Genomic DNA, 16,286 nt, shown 5'->3' with positions numbered 1-16,286 from the left:
GAGCTTCGCAAGACCCTCAAGGTAGCGCCAATACCAAAAAACATGGATCCCAACCTCCATCGAGGCAGAAGAGAAGCGAGGGCCGAATTCATCGAGAAAACACGCTCCTCAAGCCACGACCGTGTATACAGACGCGTCTTGGAGAGGAGGAGATACCAAAATCGCTGTAGCGGCGGTGGTCGATTCGTCTTTACGCGAAATGACCAGCGCGTCTCTCCGAGGCTGCACAGCTGCAGAGTCCGAGGAAGTAGCCGTTGCTCTAGCGGTGGCGGAGGGCTATAGAACCGGGCGGTCACTAACAATACTTACGGACTCTCAAACAGCCTGCCGAAATTACATGAATGGCAGGATAGGTCGTCACGCGCTCCGTATACTCCTCGCAGCGAGTGACAGAATTAAAAACCGGGAAGAACAAAACGACAAGATCCGACACAAAATTGTGTGGGTACCGGGGCACATGGGGGTAGCAGGGAACCGAGAGGCCGAGAGGATAGCTCGAGGATACATTACTTTCCGAGCTTCCGACGAGACCGCGGAACTCGCGCCAGCACCCAGGGAATACTCGGCCATACTACAAAACTATAGAGGCAGAAGAATGCGATATCCCCCACCGCACAAATCTCTCAGCAGAGAGGAAGCTGTCACTTGGAGACAATTACAAACAGGCTCTTTCCCAAACCTACATATTCTAAACAAAATGCACCCTACGATATACACGAACAAATGTCCCTGGTGCGACGAAAAACCTACACTATACCACATCACATGGGCCTGCCAAAACATAGACGTGGTCCCCAATATACAAAACCCGAGTGCGGAGCAGTGGGAGACTCTGCTGTCCAGCGACCGCTGCGAAGACCAACAAGGTCTGGTACAGCGAGCTCAACGGGCGGCAGTGGCCAGCGGAGCCCTGGACTGAGGGCAACCGACCACTGATTAGAGGTGGACGACTTCGACAGAGAAGGCTCCGGGGGGTAGAACCAAGACGTCTCTGAAGATGCCCCCAAACTGCAGGAAAAACCATTAGTGTAAATAAAGTTTTCCCTTCCCTTCCTAAAAGTAAGACAACGAAACTCAGCCATCATAAACGCAAAAAGAAAACACAGCAAACAAAACAAAGCGGGTGATTAAGAAAACAAACAAAACGACGACGGACTCACGGCACAGTCCTGCAGGCAGAGTCTGTGGGTGCGGCGACACACCGGCGCCGGGGGGGAGGCGAGACGCTGGGGAGGCGTCCCGAGTCCCTGCCGGCGTCCTGGCTGGCGGCCCCGCGGCGACGGGGCGACGATGCCAAGCGGTGCCAACGGTTGCACGGTGGCAAGGTCCGGCCGATGCGCGCGGCAGCGGTACATACACACAGTCACACACGCACCAACACACACCACCGCACAAACACCGTCCATCGTTCGCCTGACGCGCCGATAAGATAGCGGCGCTAGCTGAACGCCGAAACAACGGCGCTCGAGCCACCGCCGAGCAGGGGAGAGGGAAAGGGGCCGGCACGGCCCGAAGTCCTGGGAGGGGACGCCATGGCGAAGACTACGTGTCTTCGCAGAAGTGCATCAGGGCGTTCTCCTCGTCCGTCGTTCGCACCTTCTTCGGTGCGCGGTCGAGCGGCGACGGGCCACTGCCCTCCGACGAGGAGTGCTGGCGCTTGGGGTCGTCCAGCTCGAGGGCTTTCCGCACGATAGCCCGAACCGCCTTCGCGGCGCACGGGGGACGCGGTTCGGGAGCCACAGGGATGTGCCCCTCTGCGAGCGCGGCTCGCTCGCGCTGTCGCTGGAGTCGCTGCTCTTCACGGGCGTGTGCAGAGCAGCGCTGGAGGATGACGTCGCGGGCGACTCCGTGCCCGGCTCGGCGTCCCGCAGTTGCGCCGCCGTCGGCGCGTCAAAGAGAGCCGCGTATAGGCTCGGAGGCTCCGACAGAGCGGACGCGAGCAGCGACGCGTCCGAGTCGGTCGAGCCGGACTGCTCGGCGTTGAAGACGCCCTCGGGCTGGTCCTCCTCGGTCTGTTCGTCCGAGGAGTCAGTGGTCGCGTTCTCCGCCCGGTCGTCAGTGGAGGCCGCTGCGGCCTCGTCCCGCGGGATAGCGGGCTCGCTGTTGGTCTCGGGTGCGACGCTCGCCGCCTTGTTGGAACCGGCGGCCGCGGCTGCGGCGTACGAGCGGGGCTGCACGCAGTCGGAGGTCGCGTGCTGGACCCGCAGCGCTTGCACGCCGCCTGGCAGGTCGCCGTCTCGTGCCCGTAGCCTCCGCAGCGTCCGCACCGCGTGGCAGTGCAGGCGGCACCCAGGTGGCCCTCGCCGCCGCACCTCGAGCAGACCCGCTTCATGCCGCGGTACTCGAGCATTGCTCGGTGGCCCGCGACGGTCAGGAAGTTGGGCGGCGCACGCTGCATCTCCAGCTTGACGGTCCGGCAGCCGTTGCGGATGGTGCCCCGGCTCTTGAAAACGGGCTCCAACACTGCCCGCACCTTGCCGTACGCGCTCAGGGCCTGAGCGAGCGCATCGTCCGAGACGGTGGGCGGCAGCCGAAACACCGTAACATAAACCACTGGCGCCGCCATCTGCGACAGCGGTACAGATTTCCCAGCGACGACGAGGCTCCCCGCCGCTACCATCTTCGACGCCTGAGCCATCGAGCTCACGGCACATAGGAACTTGGTTCCGCCGAGGTGCTGCAGGTACTGCAGTCCCCCGACACCGACGACCGCCTCGATGGAATCGATTAAGTCGTCTGCCGGATCAGGCTCCGGCACTTGGAAGTAAAAGCACTGCGCCTTTGTGGGGCGCACTTCAGGAGGCGGGGGGGGGGGGGGGGGGGGCATGCTGCGAAGCCCTGGGCACCACGGCAGCAGGCCTGGCGCCGGGGCAGGAACAGCAGGTCCTCCGGGGTCGCTGGTGGGGTGGGCGGGATCCGGGCGTGCCGCCCGCCGGGACCGAAGCCTACGCAGAAAGCTGTCGCGAGCGGAGCAGCGGCGCGACACGTCCGCTCAGCCAAAAGGCCGAGAACCATCGCTCGTTTCGACGTTTCTCGTTTCATATACATTGTGTCGAACATCCTAGACAGTTCCAACATTTGACAGATACACTTCGCTCGCTTCGACGTTTCTCGCTTCGTATACATTGACGTTTCTCGTTTCATATACATTGTGTCGAACATCCTAGACAGTTCCAACATTTGACAGATACACTTCGCTCGCTTCGACGTTTCTCGCTTCGTATACATTGACGTTTCTCGTTTCATATACATTGTGTCGAACATCCTAGACAGTTCCAACGTTTGAGAGGTGAATGACAGAATACGATGGATAGAATTGCAATAATGTAAACATCACATAGCCTAATTAACCTTTCTAGTCAGACCACATAAATCAATAAAACCGAGTACGAAAATTGTCGAGTTGGGGAATCGAACCAGGGTCTCCGGAGTGCGACACGAGCACGCTAGCCACTCCGCCATGCCATCTGAATGGTTTGGAATGAACAAAGGCGCGTCTAGCTAATACGGCGTCTTCGTTCACTCCCGTCTTCCCCCCTTCCCTTACGGCGAGGTTCAGGTGTCCACCCAGATATGCGAGAGAGAGATACATTTCCTTTCCTCAAAAATAAATTTACCGTCCAGCAAGGCGTAGAGCCGAATGAGCGATGGTGTTCTGTGGACTCCCTAGCAGCGTTGCAAGACGCTGTCGCGTTCCACTCTTACAGGAGAAGCTTAACATCTTAACCACACATCAGTGACACAAGCAGACAGCCAATGGACGCGTCATTCGGTGGCAGCACATGAATCATCATTCACAACCACATTTGAGGCAGAATGCTATACTCATGCTTTCGCCTTGCACCCCTTTAGTCGCCAAAGTGTCTCCTAATTTTTACAAAGAAAAATGGCATATTCCAACATTCAGCTCAGGAATGAGACTCATCGCATTATCGCTCCGAACCCAACACGTGGAATAAAAAGCTGCAACATCAGGATAACAGACAAGACCCTGCAGATAAACTACGTGTTTCTGATAAAGGAAAATAGCAACGAAAAGCAAAGGACCATCTCTTATCAAAAGCAGTGTCAAACAATCGTAGCAACAGCATAGTCATACATGACAAGAAAAAGCAGTCAGATGCCAAAACCAAAAATAAAAATAATAAGCAAAAACAAAAGTGAATCGTAGCAAACGCAGGGTAATACATATGAAGGAAAAGCAGTCAGAAACCGAAAAACAACAAAAAGGAAAAGATAAATAAAAAACAAAATTAACAACCCACAATTAACAAAACAACAGAGGACCGCTAGAAATGCAGGGCCTAATGTCGCACAGTACATGACACCACAAAAAAACAAACAAAAAGGAAACTTCATTTCTACGGAGGGATACTGAAGAGTCGCTAAAACAAGTGCTTCCCTTCTTTTTCATCATAAAAGCCTCAAGAGTTTTACGTGCCACCTGATCGCGACTCCTGCCCAGAGTCCTTATTCCGCTAAGCATTCCCTCACACTTGCAATCATTATCTTTGGTTACAGGCGCGAAAAAAGGACAGAACACAAGGCAGAAAGACGGGACGCTGCCCGTCTTTCCGTCTTTCTGCCTTGTGTTCTGTCTTTTTTCGCGCCTGTAACCAAACATGAACAGTTACCAACTTGCGCAGTAAGATGTTCTTTTTTTTTTGGCAGTTATTACAATGGGGAGGCAAATAAAAGGGCGATCGCTTCACTTTGTTCGAGTCCGCATTGTTTAAGTTTTGTGCTCACATGCCTGAGGCTAGCTGCAACAATCAGATCTAAAGACCTGACATTTTTCAAGCGCTAAGACAACAAGGACGAAGAAGGAACAGACAAGGACGAGCGCTACTTCCAACTGTTTATTTCGTAAAACCGCAAGTGCTCACTGCGGTTTTACTCACTGCCACATGCTTCTTTACTAGAATATGTTCAAGACAGTATCGACCACTTCGGTGTTGTCCCCTTCCAAAATGATGCCGGGGTTTCGTGTAGCGGCTTTCTTGAACTTTTGCAGTTTTACCTGAAAAATACTTTTATTTCCTGGAACAACCAACCCTTCCTACAAAAGGAAGGTGTATGTATAGGCTCCTGTATAGCACCGGTGCTCAGCGATCTGTTTTTAAGCTACCATGACAGAGCCCTCCAGCGGTACTTGGAGGGTTCAAAGGTTTTTAAGGTGTTTAGATTTGTGGATGACTTTTTAGTTTTTATTGACTGTGACCAGAATTCCCTTCAACACGAAGCTAGCCAGATTTTAGTAGCCTTCCAGAATAATCTCAGCCCACTAAAACTAACCCAAGAACTACCATCTGATGGAGAAATCCGCTTCCTCGATATTAACTTTTCACTCAACGACAACCACCTTTGCTGGAGCTACGAACCTCGCGGCAATAAACCCCTCTTAGCTTTCCGCTCCGCCCACTCTAAGCTGGTAAAGCGAGGAGTGATTGCACTTTGTTTCAGAAACGCATTGACAAAATCTTGCCACCACTGCATGCCCCGTAGTTTCCACAAACAAGTGAACCGGTTATCCGCCGCTGGCTACCCGGTTCCACTTCCGGTCTCGGTAGCAGAACGCGTCCTTAGGAACCTGAACGGTCGTGACGAAATCGCAAATCAGTCTAGTGAGAAAAAAATGGTTGCTGTGCTCCCTTACGTGCACAATCTTTCCCACAACTTGAAAAAGGTAGCGCAGAAAGCAGATGTTAGAGTTGTTTTCACGGCCCCTAACAAGCTTAACAAGCTTTGCAAGCTGACGAAACCCTACTCTTCTGTCAAACAATTATGTGGCATCAAACACCAAACAGCGTACGTGGACTGTGTAGAATTTGTTGTGTACTGCATCCCTCTATCTTGTGGCAAAAAGTATGTTGGGCAAACGGGCTGTTGTCTCAATGACCGGCTACGCCAGCACAACAACAATGTTAAAAATTCCTACGGAAGCAACCTAGCCATTCACTGCAGTAAGTGCCGTAATTGTACTCCATTGTTAAATCAGTGCCACATCATCGGACGTAGTCGCGATAAACTAACCCGAGAGATTATAGAAGCACAGAACATAGCATCACTGGGTAGCAATTGTGTAAGCTCACCGTCTATTTCATTGTCAAAAAAAGAACTTGCCTTCCTCAGGGTATCAACGTAATCGTGCACTTATATCTTCATAGTTCTGTTAGTCTCGGTAGCTATACTGTGTAATCGCGCACGTGCAATTTACTGCCGTGTCATAAAAGCGTTCGAGAACTGTTTTAAGCACTTGCGGTTTTACGAAATAAACAGTTGGAAGTAGCGCTCGTCCTTGTCTGTTCCTTCTTCGTCCTTGTTGTCTTAGCGCTTGAAAAATGTCAGATCTGCACCAACTAGCCCGATCCGCTACCCTTCAGATCTAAAGGCTTCAAATGGCTGGCTTCCCGTGTTCTCTCGTTTTCAGCGTAGCGGAGACCTTCCTTCAAGAAATGAAAGGCAAGAAGAAAAAAATCCCATGCTAAGGTGGGATCTTGGTTATCACAAGTGGTCCCCTATAATCACCGAGTGGCGCACAGGTTGAAGAAGGTTGCTGGTCGGATCGAGGTACCTGCCGTTTTCTCCGTGCCCAAAAAGCTGAGCGGCTTATGCTCGCGGATCGGCCAGAAGGCGAAAGCCCTGTGCGAAAAGAGGTACGGCAGGCATTTCGTACCCTGTGCCGTCGGAGTGGTGTACGAAATCCCACTGACGTTAGGAGGGGTCTATATAGGCCAGACGGGTCGCTGCATTAACGACAGGGCACGGGAGCATGAAAAATCATTGGAATACGGAGGCGGGTCGAATTTGCCCCTACATTGTAAAGATTGCAAGTGTCAGCCAGTGCTTAACGGAATGAGTATTCTGGGCAGGAGTCGCGATCAGGTCGCACGCGGAATTTTTGAGGCTTTTATGATCAAAAAGCTAGGATGCACTTTTGTTAGCGACTCTTCTGTATCCCTCCGTAGAAATGAAGTTTCCTTTCTTGATGGTTTTTTTGTGACGTCATCTACTTTGCGTCCTCCAGGCCAGTATTTCTAGCGGCCGCCTGTCATTTGTCTAGGCGGTTTGTTAAATTTGTTATTGATTTTCTCTTTTCCTTTTTGTTGTTTTTTGCTTTCTTACTGCTTTTGCTTCTTATGTTTGACTCTGCTTTTTCTACGATGGTCATTTGTATTTTACTTATTATTATTTTTTTGGTTTTTGCTTTCAGACTGCTCTTTCCTCTCATGTATGAATCTGCTGTTGCTTTTAGTTGTCTTAGTTCATCTGCAGGGGTCAACGGCTTCTTGTCTAGTAAAACTCCAGTTTGGGCAGGTTAGCTCATGTAGAAAGAAAAAACTAGTAATGGCGCAAGAAACGGGGACACAGAGGGCACACAAAAGACAGGACTGACGCCAACTTGCAACTGGGGTTTATTGCACCAAGCCTGCCTTTTGTACCACAGCCAAGTCACAACCAAGCCGCATCAACCAATGCATTAACTTGCCTTTGCATTAAATTGTCGTTTTATATGTACAAAGTTAATGCATTTGTTGATATGGCTTGGTTGTGGTACAAAAGGCAGGCTTGGTGCAATAAACTCCAGTTGCAAGTTGGCGTCAGTCCTGTCTTTTGTGTGCCTTCTGTGTCCCCGTTTCTAGCGCCATTACCAGGTTTTTGCTTCTTGTCTGTTATCCTGATGTTGCTGCTTTTATTCCAAGTCTTCTGTACCGAGCGATAATGCGACGAGTCTCATGCTTGAGCTGAATCTTGAAATATGCTACTTTTCTGCGTAATAAACAGTTCGTAGAGTGCGCCTGTGGTGTCCCCTCTCTTGCTAGCGTCCTTGTTGCGCCACCGTTGATTTCATTATGCACCAACTCGCCTCTCAGGCCGTTATTCTGATTTGATCTTGTGTTTTCGGCAGAGGATAATGTTGGTCAGGGTGTGGGTTGCACAATTATTTACTCTGCTATCATCCAGCTGATTTCTCATTTATCTGGATGCAATTTGGGAGGTGGCCTTAGAACTAAGTTAATATTCATTACAACCGACTCTCTTGCATCCTGACTATCCTGCAATGCAGTAAGCCATGCTTCCGGTGTTCATTTGGAATATTATGCATTTTATAGGAGCATTTACTGCTCAGTGATAAATGGATGAAGGAACTGTGATACCTAATTTTTTGGGGTAAATTTACCCTCCTTCTTGAACCCATTCATTTTAGGCTATCTCGTGCGGGGCGCACATCGGAAAATCCTTTCGGCAATCTAGCTAGTAGCTGGAAAATATACAGCGCGCCGATGAAGCTGTTGCACCCGAAAAGTATGAGGCCGGCACGATGGAGGAAATGATCGATTTACTGGCCGCAGTGTTAGAATGTAAGATGGCGAGCCGAAGAGAGGCGCGTGCCGCCGGCACGAGAGTCGAGCTCCATTCGGCAGAACTTCGGCGTCATCCTCTTCGGCGGCTGGTATGGCTCCTACCGCGTGAGGCCGCTGCTACTGCTACAGTAGGCCCCCCACTAGTGAAAGAGTCCGGTGAAGCTGGGAGCCGGAATGATACCTTCAGCTGCTGAGGGGTAGCAGGGAAAGATGGCGGAGGAGGGCAGGTGGGCGGTTGAGGCATAGAAACCACACACGGAGGCCCTGTGGACGGGGCGTCTTCTGTGAAGGCTGGCTTCAAGCGGTCGATGGAAATGGTGTCAATGCGCCCATAAAGGTCAACGATGAAGAACTTCGGTGTTCTTTTGAGTACACGGAATGGGCCGCCGTAGGGCGCTGCAGCGACTTGCGGACAGAGATGTGGCATAAGGTTAGAATAGTAGGAAACCGTAGGCAAAGGTGATGGAGAATCTTAATGAGAATTGCCAACACAGTAAACAAAAAAAAAAATAAATAAAGAAAAGCTGAGCATGGTGGCAATTGCCACCACCCCGTTTCAAAGGGGGCGCTCCTATCCATCCATCCATCCATCCATCCATCCATCCGACAGAGTCTCGGCGAACAAAGACGTGTGTGCAAGTCGCTAGTTCGGATGGAACGTGTGAAGATGGCCGATACTGGCGTCGGAGATGTGTCGCTCGGAGATGAGGGCAGAAATGGCGGAGCTGCGTCACGTAATCAGGAGGGTCGGGACTTGTGGACAAATCGGTGTATTAGAAAAATTCACTAGGAAGACGCAGGGAAGTAAGACATGATGTTGGGCTAGTCAGTTCATGGTTAGAGCGAAACAGAACTGCGCGAAGACGACGGGACAAAAGAAGGCACGAATACACACACGCAAAGCGCATTGCGCTTTGTGTGTGTGTATTCCCGTCGTCTTCGCGCAGTTCTGTTTCGCTCTAAGACGCAGGGGCGAGCTGAAGACAAGTTCTGCCGGAGTGCAACGAAGATTTTGTTTTAGTGTAGCACGGAGGCTGAGCAGAACCAGTGGCAGGAATGCCGTCCAGTGGGTAGTGTCGAGTTGGGCTTTGAGGGATGTTTTTAGCGAACAATGGAAACGTTCGATCATGCCGTTGGCGATGGGATGGTAAGCAGTAGTTCTGATTCTGGAAGTGCCAAGTAAATTCATAAGGTTATTAAAAAATTGGCAGAGGCTCAGCTTGGTTAAGCCTGGAAACTGCGAAAGCAACTTCGTCGGTTTCTTCAGCCCGCCTTTGTTTCCTAGCTTCAGCGAATCGTTGCAGCCTTGCCTTGCGGACGACATGGCCTGGCTGAAACGCACAGCGTGGTTACGCCGGGACGACTGGGACGAGCCGGGTCGGAGCCCGTTATATCTCCGTCTGGCGTGACGTCATCATAGCGAGCGCCTCCTCGCGGCAGCGGCGCGCAGCTGCTGCTCGGCGTACCGTGGTTACGCTGGGACGACCGCGACGAGACGAGTTGGGGCTCTGTCTCTCTCCGTCTGGCGTGACGTCATCACAGCGAGCGCCTCCTCGCGGCAGCGGCACGCAGCTGCTGCTCGCCGCACCGTGGTTACGCTGGGACTACCGCGACGAGACCAGCTGGGGCTCTGTTTCTCTCCGTCTGGGGTGACGTCACAGCGGAGGTCATGCTAAAGTTCAAACGTGGTTACACCGCCGGGACGACGCTGAAGGGCTCAAACTGCGAGAAGTATTGCTTTCGCAATAAAAGGGAAGATCCAAACTGGGCACCACGGTTGGTGGTGATGGTCGAGGGAACCCCGTACCGGGAGACCCAACCGGCGACGAATGTTCTGGCGATGGTGCCACTGGTGGCGTCAGGCAGAGGGAACGCTTTGGGCCAGCGAGTAAACCAATCGATGCAAGTAAGAAGATATGAATGTCCAGCTGAAGGTGGCCAGGTTGTTGGCCAGTTGGCCAGTTGGACAGTGTCGCAGATGATGGGGACGGGGCACGAAGGGAGGAGAATTTCACGGAGAACCAGCGGGCCAGGGTCCTTGCGAAGGTCCCTAACTACCGAGCCATGTTGCTGCGCTATGGCGAGGGCGGCAAAGTCGATGTTCGTTGATGGAGCAGTAGAAGCGAGGGAAACAGTGACACGCAACAGAGCGTCCACCGGGGTATAGTCGAAACCCAGCACATCTCTGATGTCGGTCGTGAATTCTGCCACGTACGAAAGGTGACGAATTTCACGAGGCGAAAATCTACCGCTCCCAAATTTGATGGCAAGAATGAGTGGTTTGTGGTCGGTGACGATGTGGAACTGCCGACCACGAGAGTCGAGCTTCATTAGGCGGAACTTCGGCGTCATCGCCATCGGCGGCTGGTACGGCTCCTACCGCGTGAGGCCGCTGCTATTGCTACAAGACACAGTCCCGACAAGTTTTCTGAAACTTGTGCTTACCACAGTTGCTTTGCAGAACTATCCGCGTTCAAGGAGGGCGTCCAGACAGCTGTATACGCCACCTGAGAGCCTTGATATTGTGACGGACTAGAAGACGACGAAGGGGGCAGTGGCATGGGCAGGAGCGCTCGTGCTAGGCTCGCAGACATTAAATTATATCATCGCCATCGGTCATGCAGTCCTTTCTTCTTCGCTTGCCGCCACGTAACATTTGGTGTGAGGTGCGGGTTCCTCTTCGTCGTCCTGGTCCCTGGAGCATCGCCACCTTCTGCTCGCCTTCGTCGTTGGCCGAGGGGACCTGGACTCCGCCGCCAGCTCAACCCGAGCCCGACCAGACTAGAACCGACCAGCCGCTTTCCCCCGCCCCGTCCCCAGCCCCGACCACAAGACACGACGACCAGGACCAGACGCAGCATGACCCGACGACGACCCGAATCAAGATGGCACCCCCGCCCAAGCTGTCCGGCAAGTCCTTAATCCCTCACCTTCGGCTGTGGCGACCGACCGCTGGACCTGAAGCTCCAGGGACAACCGTTCACCAGATCATCTCCTTCATCTTGGTGGCAAGCCTTTTATCTTCTTCTATCCTTTGTGATCATGGTCATCACCACCTCATCATCGAAAATTTAAGCAATCGATCGAGACGATCGCTCGGAGGACCCGGGTCATGTTACGAAGAAGAGGGCAGTGGCGCGCGACGGAGAGCTCACACTGGGCCCGGAGCCATTAAATCATATTATCATGTGTCATCATGTCGTCCTTTTTCTAGGCTTGCCACCTCGTAACAATATGGACGATGTACTGGCAGGCAAGGCGCCACTTCCTCCTCCTCTGAAAATTCGCAGCACTCTTATTTTGTCCGTCTCGAAGCTGTTGCATTGCTAGGGACGCACGAGGCCCAGGCTGCATAGCTGTACATACCTCTGATTACTTGACAGAACAGAATTATTTAAAAGCTTGTTGTAAATGGGCCTCCAACTATTTTTAATACTGATCACTGAATTATGCTCAGGAGAAAGGTGAGTAAAGGGAGCACAGTTCGCTTTTGCAAGTGCAATCGTAGCTCGCCTGTTCAAACAGCACTTGCAGGCTCTACCAGGTTACGCATCCTATACCTTCCAGTTTTAGATCACGTATGAATCACGCTAGGAGGCCAGTGGCATGTCCTGTCCACCTCTGTCGAAACCTCTGCATATCGATAATCGTAGCTGCACATAGTCTTCTTCTTCTTAGACAATAAGTGATCAGGACGAGTAGCAGGAAATGCTGTACCTAACTGCGTGCTTCAGTAAGCAAAATGCTGTAATGTTACTCATCGGATTTTTTTTGCAACTTGTAATTAATGATCAGCATGTTGGCGTTTTTTGCCGAGGTGCAGTACGCTCTAAAGTATGCCATAAAATCTAATAAATGACACCATACCTTCCTTTTGAAGAGCTTTAAAAGCATGGTTCGCGAATAGCTAATATTTCTTCAATAATTTTCCTCGCTTTTTTTGCGCGCATAATAGATGGACATCAAAATCTTTTGTATCCGTTTGTAATGATTTGTGACGAAAGACCTTACTGTGAGCAACAGGGTTCTCTACCACCTATTTTAAGATACCCAGAGAACAGCTTTAGTTTATGATGTGAGCTGCAGCATGATGCAAGACAAACATTAATTAGTTGTTGGATAAGGCCGTTGAACCACTGAATGTGTGAATAAATTTTGTGCAAAGCAATAAGAAGATTAGTGTGCCTCATAGCTCGATGTCATTATTTCATTGCCTTTTTTTCACAGTTCACAGAGTTCTTGAGTATTCACCGGGCATGGTTTGTTAAACCATTCTGTTCGCCATTCTTGTTTTTGCATTTCTTTTTGGGTGTAAGTTTCTTTATGCACTGTCATATTCGTAATGTGTTTTCTTCTGCTGTAATCTTATTTTTGAGGTGTACAGCGGTCGTTCAATCTTCATTATTTAAAAAGCACCTGCTGCCCTTCTTACACAGTGTTCTCTTTGTACTCTTTGTGCCCTTATCAATAATCTTAAGGAATGTGTCAATGGCTGGCAAGCCATAATTGCAATAAAGAACGTGGTGGCTTGTGCTTACGTTAATGAGGCGCGGTTCTGCAAAAGACAGTGCAGGGGCTTTTATTAATTAAACGGTATGATGAAAAAATCTAGTTAGAAATAAACTGCGTTAACGTAAGAAGTTGGGCTAGTTGGTACGCATTCATGGTTTACGATCGCAAAAAGACGGAAGAAGAAGAGAATAAGACGACAATACGAAACAAGCGCTATGTAGAAAAATTTCAATGCAGTGTCACTGGACACATGTGAAAATTTCATAGTGGTAGTGGTCACATTTGTTGAGGATGTAATGCTGCAGAGAACTGTGAATATGTTGAATAAGCTTTTTTTTCATACTAAGCGATGCCTGTTCTGACGCTTGTTTCAAGAAGTCGTGCAAAAAGGTAAACGTTATGCTCAACAGAGCACACCAATAGATTCTATTTCAGTAGAACAGCGCCAGGACCATGAAGCGCTGAACTTTCTCAATGCCATAATTGAAGATCGAGAAAAGTGAGGAAAGCGGAGAAACCTGATCGTTTTTGGTTTAGAAGACTGTGAGAACAAAACCGTTGTAGATCGAGAAAAGAGAGGAAGGCGGAATAACATGATCTTTTTTTGGCTTCGAGGACTCTGAGAACGAAACCGCTGCCAAATCAGAAGAACTTGTTCTTAGTCTATGCGCCTGCGAACTTTCACTTCCCTCATTGGTAGTTGAACGCGCTCACCGGCTAGGTAAATTCGAAGCTGGAAAAGATCTGTCTGTCATTGTAAAATTTTCATCTTTGAAGGTACGGCAGTCGGTGCTCTCAAGTTCACATCAGCTGAAGGACACGTCTTACAGCATATATGAAGATTTTTCACGTGCTGTGCGCGAAAAGAGAAATATTTTGTGGGACTACGCAAAAAGGAACAACAGGATGGAACGAAACCAGTGCTAAAGTGGGATACGCTGCACTTAAACGGAAAACGTCATCAGTATGATAGCGAGTCGGAGGGTGTGATCGAGGTGCGATCAATGGGTTCGTTGTTGAAAACAAGGCCGCTGAGTTGGCTGCTCATCAACTGCCAGAGCATTAAAAATATAACTGATGAATTTGTCTTCTCGTTCAGACTATAAATCCATCAATTTCTCTTGGTACCCAGTCATGGCTCTATTCGTCGCTCTTGAATTCTGAGCTTTTTCCTTGCCAGTGTTTTCGTCGCGATCGTTGCACAAGAGGCGGGGGTGTGTTCATTTTCGGTGCTACGGGAATACCATGTGTAATGTTAAAATTTTCTGCTATTACGGAGTCTGTGTTTTGTAAATTAAGATTATCGAATGGAAAAAGCCTGAGAGTTGGGGTATTCTACCGCCCACCAGGTTCATCGCGAGCGGAATTTGAGCACCTATCAGATATTCTCGACACTGTTGAAGGTTTGGGGTGGTGACTTCAACCTCCCTGGCATAGATTGGTCAGCAATTTCCCCGGAAGACAGTGCTCAAGGTTCCTTCTACTTGACATTTTTGTTATTTAATTGATTCATTTAGGTTCCATCAGTACATTCATGATGCGTCTCGCCGTGATGGCTCTGAGAATATTCTTGATTTATTGCTGTGTAATACCCCAAACCTTATAACAGATGTTAGAATACTGCCGGGAATAAGTGATGGCAATATAGTGATAGCTGACATTTCTGTTAGCAATGAGTAAGTCGCAAAGAAACTCGGGCAAAAAGTCTATGTATTTAGTAAGGCACATTAATTGTGATAGCATTAACATAGAGTTAGAATCATAATTTTCGGTTTTCGATACTTTGGCTGATGAACTTGGTACTCAGCATCAGAGAAGCCAATAGCCACGGAAACCAAGGGGCACAGAGGATTTTTAATTTATTTATTTATTTTCTGGTGTTTGTGGCCATTTTGTGGCCATTTTAAAAGAAAAACTCCTACAGCTACAAGACTTTTGCATCTCCGCGCAACCTATATCTCTCAGAAGAACTAAAAACAAACCATGGTTCAACAGCCATTTGCACGCACTAACGAAAAGAATAAAGCAAGTCTATCTGAAAGTTAGAAAGAGATGTTGCCCTGGGAATCTAGCTCATTTTGCAGGTTGGTGTGTTCTCACTTATTGAAGTCATAAGAAACCTTCTGCCAAACGCTGCCGCCGCTTGAGTCTGTGCTGTTGCTGTAGTTGTTTTCTATTGTGCCGCATGCTTTTCCATCGTGAGTGCTATGGGTGATCATGTTTGTGATATATGCCTGGTTTGTAATCAGTCACTTCCAGCAGAGGGCTCGTCCCTTACCTGCTCAGAATGCCGATACGGTTACCACTTAGGCGCTTGTTCTAATACGACGAAAGCTGCCTACAAAGTAATGACAGATATCGATAAAAAAAGTTGGAAGTGTCAAACATGTGTAGTTTCAGCTGCTCGAGGCTCAAAAATTGTAACAAAGGTACAGAAGGAGCAGTCTCTGACAGAAAGGATGCTAATGGAAATCAACAAAAAGCTCTGTGAACTACCGGAAATCAAACAGAAGTTAGATATCCTTTTCCAGGTAAAAGAGACAGTGGAAAGTATGGAAAAGTCTGTTCAGCATCTTTCAGATCAGTATGATGAAGTGCTGGCCAAAATGCAGCTGCAGTCGACTGAGATTGTCACTTTATCAAAAAGGGTTGAAAAGATTGAGGCACAGATTCAGTCAGAGAACACTAACCCGGAAGTCTGCGAACTACGACAGCAAATAAACAGTCTGGAACAGTACAGCAGGCGGAATAACTTGGAAGTACATGGACTTGCGCAAACCAAAAATGAAAACTTGTTCCAAGAAATCAATGCTATAGCCCAGGACCTAGAGCTTCCTCAGTTGACTGAGCACGACGTTGAAGGCCTTCATAGACTGCCCGCTAAACGTGGCAAAACCCCGGCAGTTCTGGTTCGCTTTTCCTCACGTGTAATGAAGGACCAATGGATGGCAAAGAAGCAAAGTATGCGGGAAGCTGAATCCACAGTGTACTTTCTTGACAATTTAACAGCGCAGAACAAAAAGCTCATGTGGATGATGAGGACAAGGGCCACAGAAAAGCAGTACGAATATGCTTGGCACAGTAATGGAAAGTTTTTGGTGCGCAAGTGCCAGGGTGAAACGGCAATACGGATCGCGTGTGTTGCTGACCTGGAAAATATCATCTGAGCAGGCACCGCCTCTACTTCGCCTTACTAATCAGTTTTTTTTCATTATTTTTCTTTGATGGCATCACAAACAAAGCCTCTTTACTACGATGCTTTATCTTTTAACTCTGCGGTGCGCAGTTGTCTTGTTCACGAAAATGACAGGATGTCAGTCTTTCATGTGAATATTAGAAGTCTAAAAAATAAGCACATTGTAATGCAATCAGCTTTGGATTCCCTGAATCACAGATTTGATATACTAG

The 16,286-nt window shown here is 49.4% G+C and overlaps 1 pseudogene; it reads right to left on the bottom strand.

Annotated features, from left to right (window-relative positions):
• Positions 1-1,542: 1,542 nt before the first annotated feature.
• On the bottom strand, positions 1,543-2,827 carry LOC149345804 (uncharacterized; annotated as a pseudogene).
• Positions 2,828-16,286: the final 13,459 nt, after the last annotated feature.

Source organism: Amblyomma mixtum, chromosome 4, assembly GCF_055824585.1.
Source record: "Amblyomma mixtum isolate Tamu chromosome 4, ASM5582458v1, whole genome shotgun sequence".
Lineage (NCBI taxonomy): Eukaryota > Metazoa > Arthropoda > Arachnida > Ixodida > Ixodidae > Amblyomma > Amblyomma mixtum.
This window is presented reverse-complemented; position numbering and strand designations above follow the sequence as displayed.